Source organism: Bufo gargarizans, chromosome 3, assembly GCF_014858855.1.
Source record: "Bufo gargarizans isolate SCDJY-AF-19 chromosome 3, ASM1485885v1, whole genome shotgun sequence".
Classification (NCBI taxonomy): Eukaryota; Metazoa; Chordata; class Amphibia; order Anura; family Bufonidae; genus Bufo; species Bufo gargarizans.
Genome location: NC_058082.1, coordinates 430,048,585 through 430,064,362, shown reverse-complemented (window position 1 = coordinate 430,064,362; position 15,778 = coordinate 430,048,585).

Sequence of the window (15,778 nt, the reverse complement as noted above, 5' to 3'; positions counted from 1 at the left end):
AGGGTCATTCAGAATAACTTCACACACACCCGCTACTGTGTATTTCCAAGTCTAATTCTGTCACTAAACCCATACCTGTCACCCAGCGCCTAAATACTAGGCCTCAAATTTATATCCCGCTAAATCTCTCGTTACCGCTGTCCTGTTGTAGCTGGGAAAGTTATTTAGTGTCCGTCAAAGCACATTTTTTGTTCTGGGTTGAAGTACAATTCCCAATTTAGCAATTTCATAATTTAGTGGTTTCTGCTATATCAGAGCTATTTGAAATCTATCCCTAAAAGGGTATATAATATTCAAGGTGCACATTGGGTCATTCAGAATAACTTCACACACACCCGCTACTGTGTATTTCCAAGTCTAATTCTGTCACTAAACCCATACCTGTCACCCAGCGCCTAAATACTAGGCCTCAAATTTATATCCTGCTAAATCTCTCGTTACCGCTGTACTGTTGTTGCTTGGAAAGATATTTAGTGTCCGTCAAAGCACATTTTTTGTTCTGGGTTGAAGTACAATTCCCAATTTAGCAATTTCATAATTTAGTGGTTTCTGCTATATCAGAGCTATTTGAAATCTATCCCTAAAAGGGTATATAATATTCAAGGTGCACATTGGGTCATTCAGAATAACTTCACACACACCCGCTACTGTGTATTTTCAAGTCTAATTCTGTCACTAAACCCATACCTGTCACCCAGCGCCTAAATACTAGGCCTCAAATTTATATCCTGCTAAATCTCTCGTTACCGCTGTCCTGTTGTAGCTGGGAAAGTTATTTAGTGTCCGTCAAAGCACATTTTTTCTTCTGGGTTGAAATACAATTCCCAATTTAGCAATTTCATAATTTAGTGGTTTCTGCTATATCAGAGCTATTTGAAATCTATCCCTAAAAGGGTAGATCATATTGAAGGTGCACATTGGGTCATTCAGAATAACTTCACACACACCCGCTACTGTGTATTTCCAAGTCTAATTCTGTCACTAAACCCATACCTGTCACCCAGCGCCTAAATACTAGGCCTCAAATTTATATCCCGCTAAATCTCTCGTTACCGCTGTCCTGTTGTAGCTGGGAAAGTTATTTAGTGTCCGTCAAAGCACATTTTTTGTTCTGGGTTGAAGTACAATTCCCAATTTAGCAATTTCATAATTTAGTGGTTTCTGCTATATCAGAGCTATTTGAAATCTATCCCTAAAAGGGTATATAATATTCAAGGTGCACATTGGGTCATTCAGAATAACTTCACACACACCCGCTACTGTGTATTTCCAAGTCTAATTCTGTCACTAAACCCATACCTGTCACCCAGCGCCTAAATACTAGGCCTCAAATTTATATCCTGCTAAATCTCTCGTTACCGCTGTACTGTTGTTGCTTGGAAAGATATTTAGTGTCCGTCAAAGCACATTTTTTGTTCTGGGTTGAAGTACAATTCCCAATTTAGCAATTTCATAATTTAGTGGTTTCTGCTATATCAGAGCTATTTGAAATCTATCCCTAAAAGGGTATATAATATTCAAGGTGCACATTGGGTCATTCAGAATAACTTCACACACACCCGCTACTGTGTATTTTCAAGTCTAATTCTGTCACTAAACCCATACCTGTCACCCAGCGCCTAAATACTAGGCCTCAAATTTATATCCTGCTAAATCTCTCGTTACCGCTGTCCTGTTGTAGCTGGGAAAGTTATTTAGTGTCCGTCAAAGCACATTTTTTCTTCTGGGTTGAAATACAATTCCCAATTTAGCAATTTCATAATTTAGTGGTTTCTGCTATATCAGAGCTATTTGAAATCTATCCCTAAAAGGGTAGATCATATTGAAGGTGCACATAGGGTCATTCAGAATAACTTCACACACACCCGCTACTGTGTATTTCCAAGTCTAATTCTGTCACTAAACCCATACCTGTCACCCAGCGCCTAAATACTAGGCCTCAAATTTATATCCCGCTAAATCTCTCGTTACCGCTGTCCTGTTGTAGCTGGGAAAGTTATTTAGTGTCCGTCAAAGCACATTTTTTGTTCTGGGTTGAAGTACAATTCCCAATTTAGCAATTTCATAATTTAGTGGTTTCTGCTATATCAGAGCTATTTGAAATCTATCCCTAAAAGGGTATATAATATTCAAGGTGCACATTGGGTCATTCAGAATAACTTCACACACACCTGCTACTGTGTATTTCCAAGTCTAATTCTGTCACTAAACCCATACCTGTCACCCAGCGCCTAAATACTAGGCCTCAAATTTATATCCTGCTAAATCTCTCGTTACCGCTGTACTGTTGTTGCTTGGAAAGATATTTAGTGTCCGTCAAAGCACATTTTTTGTTCTGGGTTGAAGTACAATTCCCAATTTAGCAATTTCATAATTTAGTGGTTTCTGCTATATCAGAGCTATTTGAAATCTATCCCTAAAAGGGTATATAATATTCAAGGTGCACATTGGGTCATTCAGAATAACTTCACACACACCCGCTACTGTGTATTTTCAAGTCTAATTCTGTCACTAAACCCATACCTGTCACCCAGCGCCTAAATACTAGGCCTCAAATTTATATCCTGCTAAATCTCTCGTTACCGCTGTACTGTTGTTGCTGGGCAAGATATTTAGTGTCCGTCAAAGCACATTTTTTGTTCTGGGTTGAAATACAATTCCCAATTTAGCAATTTCATAATTTAGTGGTTTCTGCTATATCAGAGCTATTTGAAATCTATCCCTAAAAGGGTATATAATATTCAAGGTGCACATTGGGTCATTCAGAATAACTTCACACACACCCGCTACTGTGTATTTTCAAGTCTAATTCTGTCACTAAACCCATACCTGTCACCCAGCGCCTAAATACTAGGCCTCAAATTTATATCCTGCTAAATCTCTCGTTACCGCTGTACTGTTGTTGCTGGGCAAGATATTTAGTGTCCGTCAAAGCACATTTCTTGTTCTGGGTTGAAATACAATTCCCAATTTAGCAATTTCATAATTTAGTGGTTTCTTCTATATCAGAGCTATTTGAAATCTATCCCTAAAAGGGTAGATCATATTGAAGGTGCACATAGGGTCATTCAGAATAACTTCACACACACGCTTCTGTGCATTTCCAAGTCTAATTCTGTCACTAAATCCATACCGGTCACCCAGCGCCTAAATACTAGGCCTCAAATTTATATCCCGCTGAATTTGAATACAATACATTGGGCCAAATAATATATTTGTTGTTGTGGTGAACCATAACAATGAGAAAAACATCTAGTAAGGGACGCGGACGTGGACATGGTCGTGGTGGTGTTAGTGGACCCTCTGGTGCTGGGAGAGGACGTGGCCGTTCTGCCACATCCACACGTCCTAGTGTACCAACTACCTCAGGTCCCAGTAGCCGCCAGAATTTACAGCGATATATGGTGGGGCCCAATGCCGTTCTAAGGATGGTAAGGCCTGAGCAGGTACAGGCATTAGTCAATTGGGTGGCCGACAGTGGATCCAGCACGTTCACATTATCTCCCACCCAGTCTTCTGCAGAAAGCGCACAGATGGCGCCTGAAAACCAACCCCATCAGTCTGTCACATCACCCCCATGCATACCAGGGAAACTGTCTCAGCCTCAAGTTATGCAGCAGTCTCTTATGCTGTTTGAAGACTCCGCTGGCAGGGTTTCCCAAGGGCATCCACCTAGCCCTTCCCCAGCGGTGAAAGACATAGAATGCACTGACGCACAACCACTTATGTTTCCTGATGATGAGGACATGGGAATACCACCTCAGCATGTCTCTGATGATGACGAAACACAGGTGCCAACTGCTGCGTCTTTCTGCAGTGTGCAGACTGAACAGGAGGTCAGGGATCAAGACTGGGTGGAAGACGATGCAGGGGACGATGAGGTCCTAGACCCCACATGGAATGAAGGTCGTGCCACTGACTTTCACAGTTCGGAGGAAGAGGCAGTGGTGAGACCGAGCCAACAGCGTAGCAAAAGAGGGAGCAGTGGGCAAAAGCAGAACACCCGCCGCCAAGAGACTCCGCCTGCTACTGACCGCCGCCATCTGGGACCGAGCACCCCAAAGGCAGCTTCAAGGAGTTCCCTGGCATGGCACTTCTTCAAACAATGTGCTGACGACAAGACCCGAGTGGTTTGCACGCTGTGCCATCAGAGCCTGAAGCGAGGCATTAACGTTCTGAACCTGAGCACAACCTGCATGACCAGGCACCTGCATGCAAAGCATGAACTGCAGTGGAGTAAACACCTTAAAACCAAGGAAGTCACTCAGGCTCCCCCTGCTACCTCTTCTGCTGCTGCCGCCTCGGCCTATTCTGCTGCTGCCGCCTCGGCCTCTTCCTCCACCTCTGGAGGAACGTTGGCACCTGCCGCCCAGCAAACAGGGGATGTACCACCAACACCACCACCACCACCTCCGTCACCAAGCGTCTCAACCATGTCACACGCCAGCGTTCAGCTCTCCATCTCACAAACATTTGATAGAAAGCGTAAATTCCCACCTAGCCACCCTCGATCCCTGGCCCTGAATGCCAGCATTTCTAAACTACTGGCCTATGAAATGCTGTCATTTAGGCTGGTGGACACAGACAGCTTCAAACAGCTCATGTCGCTTGCTGTCCCACAGTATGTTGTTCCCAGCCGGCACTACTTCTCCAAGAGAGCCGTGCCTTCCCTGCACAACCAAGTATCCGATAAAATCAAGTGTGCACTGCGCAACGCCATCTGTAGCAAGGTCCACCTAACCACAGATACGTGGACCAGTAAGCACGGCCAGGGACGCTATATCTCCCTAACTGCACACTGGGTAAATGTAGTGGCAGCTGGGCCCCAGGCGGAGAGCTGTTTGGCGCACGTCCTTCCGCCGCCAAGGATCGCAGGGCAACATTCTTTGCCTCCTGTTGCCACCTCCTCCTTCTCGGCTTCCTCCTCCTCTTCTTCCACCTGCTCATCCAGTCAGCCACACACCTTCACCACCAACTTCAGCACAGCCCGGGGTAAACGTCAGCAGGCCATTCTGAAACTCATATGTTTGGGGGACAGGCCCCACACCGCACAGGAGTTGTGGCGGGGTATTGAACAACAGACCGACGAGTGGTTGCTGCCGGTGAGCCTCAAGCCCGGCCTGGTGGTGTGTGATAATGGGCGAAATCTCGTTGCAGCTCTGGGACTAGCCAATTTGACGCACATCCCTTGCTTGGCGCATGTGCTGAATTTGGTGGTGCAGAAGTTCATTCACAACTACCCCGACATGTCAGAGCTGCTGCATAAAGTGCGGGCCGTCTGTTCGCGCTTCCGGCGTTCACATCCTGCCGCTGCTCGCCTGTCTGCGCTACAGCGTAACTTCGGCCTTCCCGCTCACCGCCTCATATGCGACGTGCCCACCAGGTGGAACTCCACCTTGCACATGCTGGACAGACTGTGCGAGCAGCAGCAGGCCATAGTGGAGTTTCAGCTGCAGCACGCACGGGTCAGTCGCACTACAGAACAGCACCACTTCACCACCAATGACTGGGCCTCCATGCGAGACCTGTGTGCCCTGTTGCGCTGTTTCGAGTACTCCACCAACATGGCCAGTGGCGATGACACCGTTATCAGCGTTACAATACCACTTCTATGTCTCCTTGAGAAAACACTTAGGGCGATGATGGAAGAGGAGGTGGCCCAGGAGGAGGAGGAGGAGGAGGAAGAGGGGTCATTTTTAGCACTTTCAGGCCAGTCTCTTCGAAGTGACTCAGAGGGAGGTTTTTGGCAACAGCAGAGGCCAGGTACAAATGTGGCCAGCCAGGGCCCACTACTGGAGGACGAGGAGGACGAGGATGAGGAGGAGGTGGAGGAGGATGAGGATGAAGCATGGTCACAGCGGGGTGGCACCCAACGCAGCTCGGGTCCATCACTGGTGCGTGGCTGGGGGGAAAGGCAGGACGATGACGATACGCCTCCCACAGAGGACAGCTTGTCCTTACCCCTGGGCAGCCTGGCACACATGAGCGACTACATGCTGCAGTGCCTGCGCAACGACAGCAGAGTTGCCCACATTTTAACCTGTGCGGACTACTGGGTTGCCACCCTGCTGGATCCACGCTACAAAGACAATGTGCCCACCTTACTTCCTGCACTGGAGCGTGATAGGAAGATGCGCGAGTACAAGCGCACGTTGGTAGACGCGCTACTGAGAGCATTCCCAAATGTCACAGGGGAACAAGTGGAAGCCCAAGGCCAAGGCAGAGGAGGAGCAAGAGGTCGCCAAGGCAGCTGTGTCACGGCCAGCTCCTCTGAGGGCAGGGTTAGCATGGCAGAGATGTGGAAAACTTTTGTCAACACGCCACAGCTAACTGCACCACCACCTGATACGCAACGTGTTAGCAGGAGGCAACATTTCACTAACATGGTGGAACAGTACGTGTGCACACCCCTCCACGTACTGACTGATGGTTCGGCCCCATTCAACTTCTGGGTCTCTAAATTGTCCACGTGGCCAGAGCTAGCCTTTTATGCCTTGGAGGTGCTGGCCTGCCCGGCAGCCAGCGTTTTGTCTGAACGTGTATTCAGCACGGCAGGGGGCGTCATTACAGACAAACGCAGCCGCCTGTCTACAGCCAATGTGGACAAGCTGACGTTCATAAAAATGAACCAGGCATGGATCCCACAGGACCTGTCCGTCCCTTGTCCAGATTAGACATTAACTACCTCCCCATAACCATATATTATTGGACTCCAGGGCACTTCCTCATTCAATCCTATTTTTATTTTCATTTTACCATTATATTGCAAGGCTACCCAAAGTTGAATGAACCTCTCCTCTGCCTGTGTGCTAGGCCTAAATATATGCCAATGGATTGTTGCAGTGGTGGCTGACGTGAAGACTCATTCTCTGCTATGACATGCAGACTGATTCTCTGGTGACATGAAGCCAGATTGTCTGTTACGGGACCTCTCTCCTCTGCCTGGGTGCTGGGCCTAAATTTATGAAAATGGACTCTTACAGTGGTGGGTGACGTGAAGCCTGATTCTCTGCTATGACATGAAGACTGATTCTCTGCTGACATGAAGCCAGATCCTCTGTTACGGGACCTCTCTCCTCTGCCTGGGTGCTGGGCCTAAATATCTGACAATGGACTGTTGCATTGGTGGCTGACGTGAAGCCTGATTCTCTGCTATGATATGAAGACTGATTCTCTGCTGACATGAAGCCAGATTGTCTGTTACGGGACCTCTCTCCTCTGCCTGTGTGCTAGGCCTAAATATATGCCAATGGATTGTTGCAGTGGTGGCTGACGTGAAGCCTGATTCTCTGCTATGACATGCAGACTGATTCTCTGGTGACATGAAGCCAGATCCTCTGTTACGGGACCTCTCTCCTCTGCCTGGGTGCTGGGCCTAAATATCTGACAATGGACTGTTGCATTGGTGGCTGACGTGAAGCCTGATTCTCTGCTATGATATGAAGACTGATTCTCTGCTGACATGAAGCCAGATTGTCTGTTACGGGACCTCTCTCCTCTGCCTGTGTGCTAGGCCTAAATATATGCCAATGGATTGTTGCAGTGGTGGCTGACGTGAAGCCTGATTCTCTGCTATGACATGCAGACTGATTCTCTGGTGACATGAAGCCAGATCCTCTGTTACGGGACCTCTCTCCTCTGCCTGGGTGCTGGGCCTAAATTTATGAAAATGGACTGTTGCAGTGGTGGGTGACGTGAAGCCTGATTCTCTGCTATGACATGCAGACTGATTCTCTGGTGACATGAAGCCAGATCCTCTGTTACGGGACCTCTCTCCTCTGCCTGGGTGCTGGGCCTAAATTTATGAAAATGGACTGTTGCAGTGGTGGGTGACGTGAAGCCTCATTCTCTGCTATGACATGCAGACTGATTCTCTGCTGACATGAAGCCAGATTGTCTGTTACGGGACCTCTCTCCTCTGCCTGGGTGCTGGGCCTGAATTTATGACAATGGACTGTTGCAGTGGTGGCTGACGTGAAGCCTGATTCTCTGCTATGATATGAAGACTGATTCTCTGCTGACATGAAGCCAGATTGTCTGTTACGGGACCTCTCTCCTCTGCCTGGGTGCCGGGGCCTAAATATCTGAGAATGGACTGTTCCAGTGGTGGGTAACGGGAAGCCAGATTCTCTGCTATGATATGAAGACTGATTCTCTGCTGACATGAAGCCAGATTGTCTGTTACGGGACCTCTCTCCTCTGCCTGGGTGCTGGGCCTAAATTTATGAAAATGGACTATTACAGTGGTGGGTGACGTGAAGCCTGATTCTCTGCTATGACATGAAGACTGATTCTCTGCTGACATGAAGCCAGATTGTCTGTTACGGGACCTCTCTCCTCTGCCTGGGTGCCGGGGCCTAAATATCTGAGAATGGACTGTTCCAGTGGTGGGTGACGGGAAGCCAGATTCTCTGCTATGGAACCTCTCTCCAATTGATTTTGGTTAATTTTTATTTATTTAATTTTTATTTTAATTAATTTCCCTATCCACATTTGTTTGCAGGGGATTTACCTACATGTTGCTGCCTTTTGCAGCCCTCTAGCCCTTTCCTGGGCTGTTTTACAGCCGTTTTAGTGCCGAAAAGTTCGGGTCCCCATTGACTTCAATGGGGTTCGGGTTCGGGACGAAGTTCGGATCGGGTTCGGATCCCGAACCCGAACATTTCCGGGATGTTCGGCCGAACTTCTCGAACCCGAACATCCAGGTGTTCGCTCAACTCTAGTCACGAGAAAACAATCTCAGAATGGCTTGGATAAATAAAAGTGTTCCAAAGCTATTACCACATAAAGTGACACATGTCAGATTTGTAAATTTTGACCTGGACACTGGGGCATCAATGACTTTGGTCGTGAAAGGGTTAACATAGTTTCAAATAATTTTTGATGGAGTTGTTTTTAATTTTCCATGTATTCCATATATTTGGAATAGATCAAAAAAGATAAAATCCTGCAGTTTTTGCACTGGCCACTATTTCTAATAATTGGCGCCACTTCTTGGTTTGCACAGATCACATTACAGCAGTTAACTCTTCCTGTAATTATATCACCTATGTGTACGAATAAGACAGGATCCTCCATTCACAATGGGTATCTATTCTATCCTTGTAAAATGACCTTTGCACAGGTCACAGAGCATGCTTAGAAAACTGTCCCATAGAAGTCAACCTCTCCTGTCCATTGTGTCTATGGCCCATGGGGCTGCCGTAAAGCAATTTTCTTAATGCTTTCTAAATGCTGTTAAGAACAGCTCTGGCAAAAAGGAGATGTGTCACTATATGTTTTTTTTGACACATTACCTTTAAAGATACATGTAATGGACAGCCTCTAATGTCTCTTGCCTTTTCGTATGATATATCCTTGATACTTACCATCAGAAACCTATTTCAAAATGAATAAGCATTGAAGGTATTTTAATAGGAAACTCAAGTTGCAAATTGTTGCACTGTGTGTCCTATTTACTTTGAGAAATACATTCTTCACCCTGGGCTTTTTGGAAACGATACATATCATTATCTTTTAAGTCCAAAGCAGGTCCATATTGGCTATTAATTGTTTTCTATCTGCATTCAGAGATACAAATTAAAAACTATCATTGCAGGAACCAGAACATCAAAGTATGGTTGGTACAGTTTTTAAATAACAGGTAATAGTAATTTTTTTGTTTAAAGCATACCTGAGTTTAAAAAGTTTGCATAATGGCTGTGCTTCATTGCACAATCATAACGGTGAAGGAATGGGTCTTTTTTGGGCTTCCCTACTGTCTTTTTCGCCTAATGAGTCCCCTCTTTGGCTGCACAGGTAGATGCATTTCTCTTACCAGCAGCGTTTCCCCTCTTTGCATATAATCCAGTCACTTCCATTCCCTTACTTCAAACTATTTTTATTTTAATCTTCGGAGCTCACAGAACAGATAAGGAAGGGGAGATCACAGTTATGGAAAGACAGGAAGCTCCTGTATAGAAGCAGTTATTTTATCAGTTTCAGAAGCTCAGCGAGAATTCCTGTAAATTGTCTTCTGTATGTCTGTTACTAGGGACGGATTTTGCCTGACCACAGGCAGTAGGCTGCAAATTAGGTGGAAGTGAAACCCTTAGTGGCCATGACTTCACAGATGTTTGTAGGTGTTACAGGCAGATTTCTTAACCTGTTACGGACACAAGGCGTACAGGTACGCCCTGATGTCCTGGTACTTAAGGACACAGGGCATACCTGTACGCCCTGTGTATTTCCGATCACCGCCGTACGGCGGGCGGTGATTGGAACAAGGTGCCTGCTCAAATCATTGAGCAGGCACCTTGGTATAATGCCCAGGGGGGTCCTGTTACCCCCCATGTTGGCGATTGCAGCAAACCGCAGGTCAATTCAGACCTGCGGCTTACTGCGTTTCCGGGTTATTCGGGTCTCTGGTGACCCGATAACCCGAAATAGGACAGTAATCGGTGGTGTGATAATATACCACCAATCACCGTCCTGCAATCACAGTCACGCCACCTCTCAGGATCGCTTATGATTGGTCGGCTTGGCAGGTGGGCGGGCAGAACGGCAGTTTTGAAGTGCTGGAGCTCCTCTCCCCGCTCATAAAGGTCCGTGGAGCTGCAGAGAGAGGAGCCTCCGACTCTTGTGTGAGTTTTTTAGTGCCATCAGGCACACATCTGTTTTTGGGAGAGGTAGATTAGGCAGGGATAGTGAGGGGGAGTTAAGGAATTTTTTATTTTTTTTTATTGCAGTTTAGCACCTAGATCGGTTGTCTCGGGTCCACAGCACTGATCTGTGTGACCCTAGACCCCCAGGGGTGCTGCAGCTTGTCGCTCCGCCCCCACACACACATTTTTTTTCTTATTGTGGATGGCATGCGCTGATTGTGGCTGGCACTCTTAGCGTCCGCCCACTGTTAGCTCATCGCCCACCCCACAGCTGATCAGCTTCGTAACGCTGATCAGCGCATTTGAATCTTATTATTTTTTTTTACACTTTTGAGGATTTTTATTTATTTAGTTTAGTTTTTTTTTTCATTGCTCAATACCCGGGCTCCTTTTTGGCTAGGGCCGGTGGCTGGACTCCGGTCAGTGCAGCCGAGATGAGGATATTATGGAGCCTCGTGCTGCACATGGGCCTAGTAAAAAAAAAACAGTGTCAGGCATTACTGGAGTGGAGACGTCCTCTACCAGACCCCACTTTACAGCACGCCATGACACTTATCTGGTTTGAGGTCATCCAGAAATGTCTGCATTATGCAGATAATGCAGTATGTCCCCCCCCCCCAAGGTGATCCTGCCTATGACCGCCTGTACAAAATCAGGTCGGTCATCGATCACTTTGGTGCTAAATTTTTGGAGGCCTATGTACCTGGAAGAGAGGTCGCGGCGGTCTCTCATTGCGTTTAAGGGGAGACTCCTTTTCCGCCAGTATGTTCCCTCTAAGCGGGCGAGGTATGGCGTGAAGCTGTGCAAACTTTGGTAGTATACCTCAGGGTACACTTACAAGTTTTGTGTGTACGAGGGGCAAGATTCCTGTATTTAACCCCCAGAATGTCCCCCCACTCTGGGTGTTAGCGGGAAACTTGTGTGGGACCTTATGCACCCACTGCTAGATAAGAGTTACCACCTGTACGTGGATAACTTTTATACTAGTATCCCCTTGTTCCAGTCCCTCGCCGCCAGACACGTCTGCTTGTGGGACCATGCGGAAAAATTAATGCGGCCTCCCTACCCAACACCTCCAGGTACCTATCCCCAAGGCTAAGACCCGTACCCTTACCAGTGGAAACCTGTTGCTGGTCAGATATAAGGACAAGAGGGATGTCCTTGTACTGTCCAAAATTTATGGTAACGGCATCACCCCTGTCCAGTACGAGGTACCGCGGCAACGGTCCTCAAGCCCGATTGTATCGTCGACTACAATCGGTATATGGGAGTAGTTGATCTCTCTGATAAAGTCCTCAAGCCATATAATGCCATGCGCAAAACCCGGGCATGGTCCAAAAAAGTTGCGGTCTACTTGGTACAGATTGCCTTGTACAACTATTTTGGGCTGTCCCGAAGCGCTGGCAACACAGGGAAATTCCTGCAGTTCTATGAGGCAGTACTCAAGGCCTGATGTTTTCTGATCGGGAAAGAGCAGGCCGGAGTACCTCGGGAACTGGAGGCACCCGGATCGTCCCTGGCCAACCCTTTCCAGGTGTGGTCCCCCATACTGGAAAGAAGGGATGGTCCCAAAAAAAGTGCAGAGTGTGTAACGGGAGGGGGATACGGAAGGACACCACCACTCAGTGTGACATGTGCCCCGATCATCCGGGCCTCTGCATTGACGGTTGCTTCAGGGAGTACCACAATTCCATGGAGTACTAAATTTATAATCCCCTTCCCCAATTTTAATTCCATTTAGCCACTGACAATCAGAAAAAAACTTCTCAGACTTGAGACACTAAAACAAAATAATTATTTTTTTAATATTATTTTGTTAAACTAAAATAAATAAAAAAAGTTGACATATTAGGTATTGCCGTGTCCGTAAGAATCTTCTCTATAAAAATACCCCATGACCTAACACCTCAGATGAACATCAAAAAAATAAAATAAAAACTGTGCATAAAAAGGTATTTTTTTGTCACCTTACATCACAAAAAGTGTAATAGCAAGAGATTACAAAGTCATATGCCCCCCAAAATAGTGCCAATAAAACCATCCTCTCATCCCACAAAAAATTAGTCCCTACCTAAGATAATCGTCCAAAAACTAAAAAAAAAAAACTGACTCAGACTATGGAGATACTAAAATGTTTTTTTTTTGTTTATAAAAGGATAAAATAGTGTAAAACCTAAATAAATAAATAAAAAGTAAACATATTAGGTATTGCCACATCCGTAAGAATCTGCCCTATAAATATACCCCATAACCTAACCCTTCAGAAGAACATGGTCAAAAACATTAAATAAAAACGTTGCCAAAACAGCTATTTTTTGGCAAATTTTCCATTTTAAACCGTTTTTTCCAGTAACAAAGCAAGTGTTAACAGTCAAACTTAATATTTATTACCCTGATTCTGCAGTTTACAGAAGCACCCCATATGTGGTCGTAAACTGCTGTTTGACCAAACGGCAGGGCGCAGAAGTAAGAAGGAACGCCGTATAGTTTCTGGACGGCAGATATTGATAGCCTTTTTTTTTTGGCCCCAGGTCCTATTTGAAGAACCCCTGATGCAACCCTAGAGTAGAAACTCCATAAAAGTGACCCCATCTACGAAACTACACCCCTCAAGGTGTTCAAAACTGATTTTACAAACTTTATTAACCCTTTAGGTCTTCCTCAACAGTTTATGGCAAATGGAGATGAAATTTTAGAATTTCTATTTTTGGTAACCTTGCCTCACAAAAATGTAATATAGAGCAACCAAAAATCATATGTGCCCTAAATTTAGTCCCAAGAAAACTGCCACCTTATCCCGTAGTTTCCAAAATGGGGGTCACTTTTATGGAGTTTCTACTCTAGGAGTGCATCAGGTGGGGCTTTAAATGGGACATTTCGGAAATAAACCAGTCCAGCAAAATCTGCCTTCCAAATACCACACGGTGCACCATTCCCTCTACGCCCTACCGTGTGCCCGTAAAGTAGTTTACGGCCACATACAGTATGGTGGTGTTTCTGCAAACTACAGAATCAGGGCAATAAATATTGAGTTTTGTTTGGCTGTTAACCCTTGCTTTGTTACTTGAAAAAATGGATTAAAATGGAAATTTGCACAAAAAAAATGAAATTCTGAAATTGTATCTCCATTTGCAATTAACTCTTGTGGAACACCTAAAGGGTTAATGACATTTGCAAAACCAGTTTTGAATACCTTGAGGGGTGTAATTTCTTAGAGGGGGTCACTTTTATGGAGTTTCTAATCTAGGTCCATATGGAGTAGGAGGTAGAGGAAGCGGTGGATGTGGAGGTGTATGTGGAAGCAGCGATGGAGGAGAAGGAGGTAGCTTACACTGCTTTTTGGTTTTAAATTTATTTTTTTATTTTTTTAAATTGGGGTACATCCCAAAACATAGCGAAATACAACCTGTGATAACCCCCTCCAGTCGTGCTAAACACACGTTCAGGCAATACACTGGCTGCAGGGCAGGCCAGCACCTCCAAGGGGTAAAGGGCAAGCTCAGGCCATGTGTCCAATTTGGAGACCCAGAAGTTGCAGGGGCTGACCCCTGTCAGTCAGTTCATGTAGGCGTGTGCACACTTACTGCCCCACCATGTCGCACGTCCCTGTGATGTCCACGATCGAATTTGATAGCTGTTCTATCAACTTTCGTTGTTCTTTTATGCGCCTACCATAGTGATCACGGGTGGCAGGGAATCAGGGTTCCAGGCCAGAGAGGGAGCCTGAGAAAAGGATACCACATGCAAGGAAGGTCAATGGATGAAATTAAATGTAATCTAGCGGAAATGTGGGACAAAGTATTGAAGCATAAGCTTCCAAGTTAAGGAGGTGGCCCGCGACAATTACCCACTCCCGACTCGGGAAGGTAGTGACGATAAATAACAATACAGGACTCTTAAGATGCCCTGTTAATGGAATAATTAATAAAAAATTATAGTGACTGTCACTGTGGTATTTTTGATTTGTAAACGTTAGCCAGGAGAGGCCCTGCTGTGACTTTGTTGACTCTAGCTAACTTCTGCCTGATTGCAAGTCCCTGTGAAGTCCACCATCCATTTGGATATCTGCTCTATCAACTTTCAATGTTCTTTTCTGAGCCTACCATGTTGATCACGGTTATCTGCGAATCAGGGTTCCACGCCGGAGAGGGAGCGTGAGAAAGAGAGACCAGATCAAAGGGAGGATTAATTGTTTCAAATAAAAATTGATAGAGCGGAAATATGGGACAAAGTATTAAAGCATAAATGTGGGGCAACTTTTTAAAGTTTAAGCATTGAATGAAAGGATGTGTCGCGCATCAATTAATAAAGAACTTCTTAAATTTTATTCCCTGTCAACTATGCAGAGCAGGGGTTTCTATCCGGCAAAATTTTAAAAATGTCAGCTGACAATGTAAAAGATGATTTTTTTTTTTTTATTCATGTTCCTGTCACCTTTGCAGAGGTGCCCAGTGACATCCACCATCCATTTGGATATTTTCTCTATCAACTTTCAATGTTATTTTCTGAGCCTACCATGTTGATCACGGTTATCGGCGAATCAGGGTTCCACGCTGGAGAGGAAGTGTGAGAAAGAGAGACCACATCCAAGGAAGATAAATAGATTAAATTTTTTGGGATCGAGCGAAAATGTGGGAAAAGCTGTTAAAGCGCAAATTTTGAACAAATTATTTAAGCACAAATGTGGTAAAAATTATTAAAGAGCAAATCTGGTAAAAAATTTTGAAGTGCAAATGTGGGACAAATTATTGAAGCGCAAATGTGGGACAACTTGTTAAAGTTTAAGCATTGAATGAAAGGGGGTGGCGCACATCAATTAAAGAAGAATTTCTGAATTTGTATTCCCTGTCACCTATGCAGAGCAGGGGTTTATTCATGTCCAAAATTGTAAAATGTCAACCCAAGAACGTAACAGAAAAATTACAGAAATGTATTAACTTGTCTACTTGGTAGAGCAGGGGTCTATGACAGAACAAAATTGTTTATTGTCACCCGAAAAAGCAAAATAAAAATTATTTAAATTTATTAAACTGTCAACTAGGTAGAGGAGGGGTATATTACACCCAAAAAATTGGAAATGTAACAGACAAATTAGTTTTATTTTTATTTTTTACCTGTCTACTAGGTATAGCAGT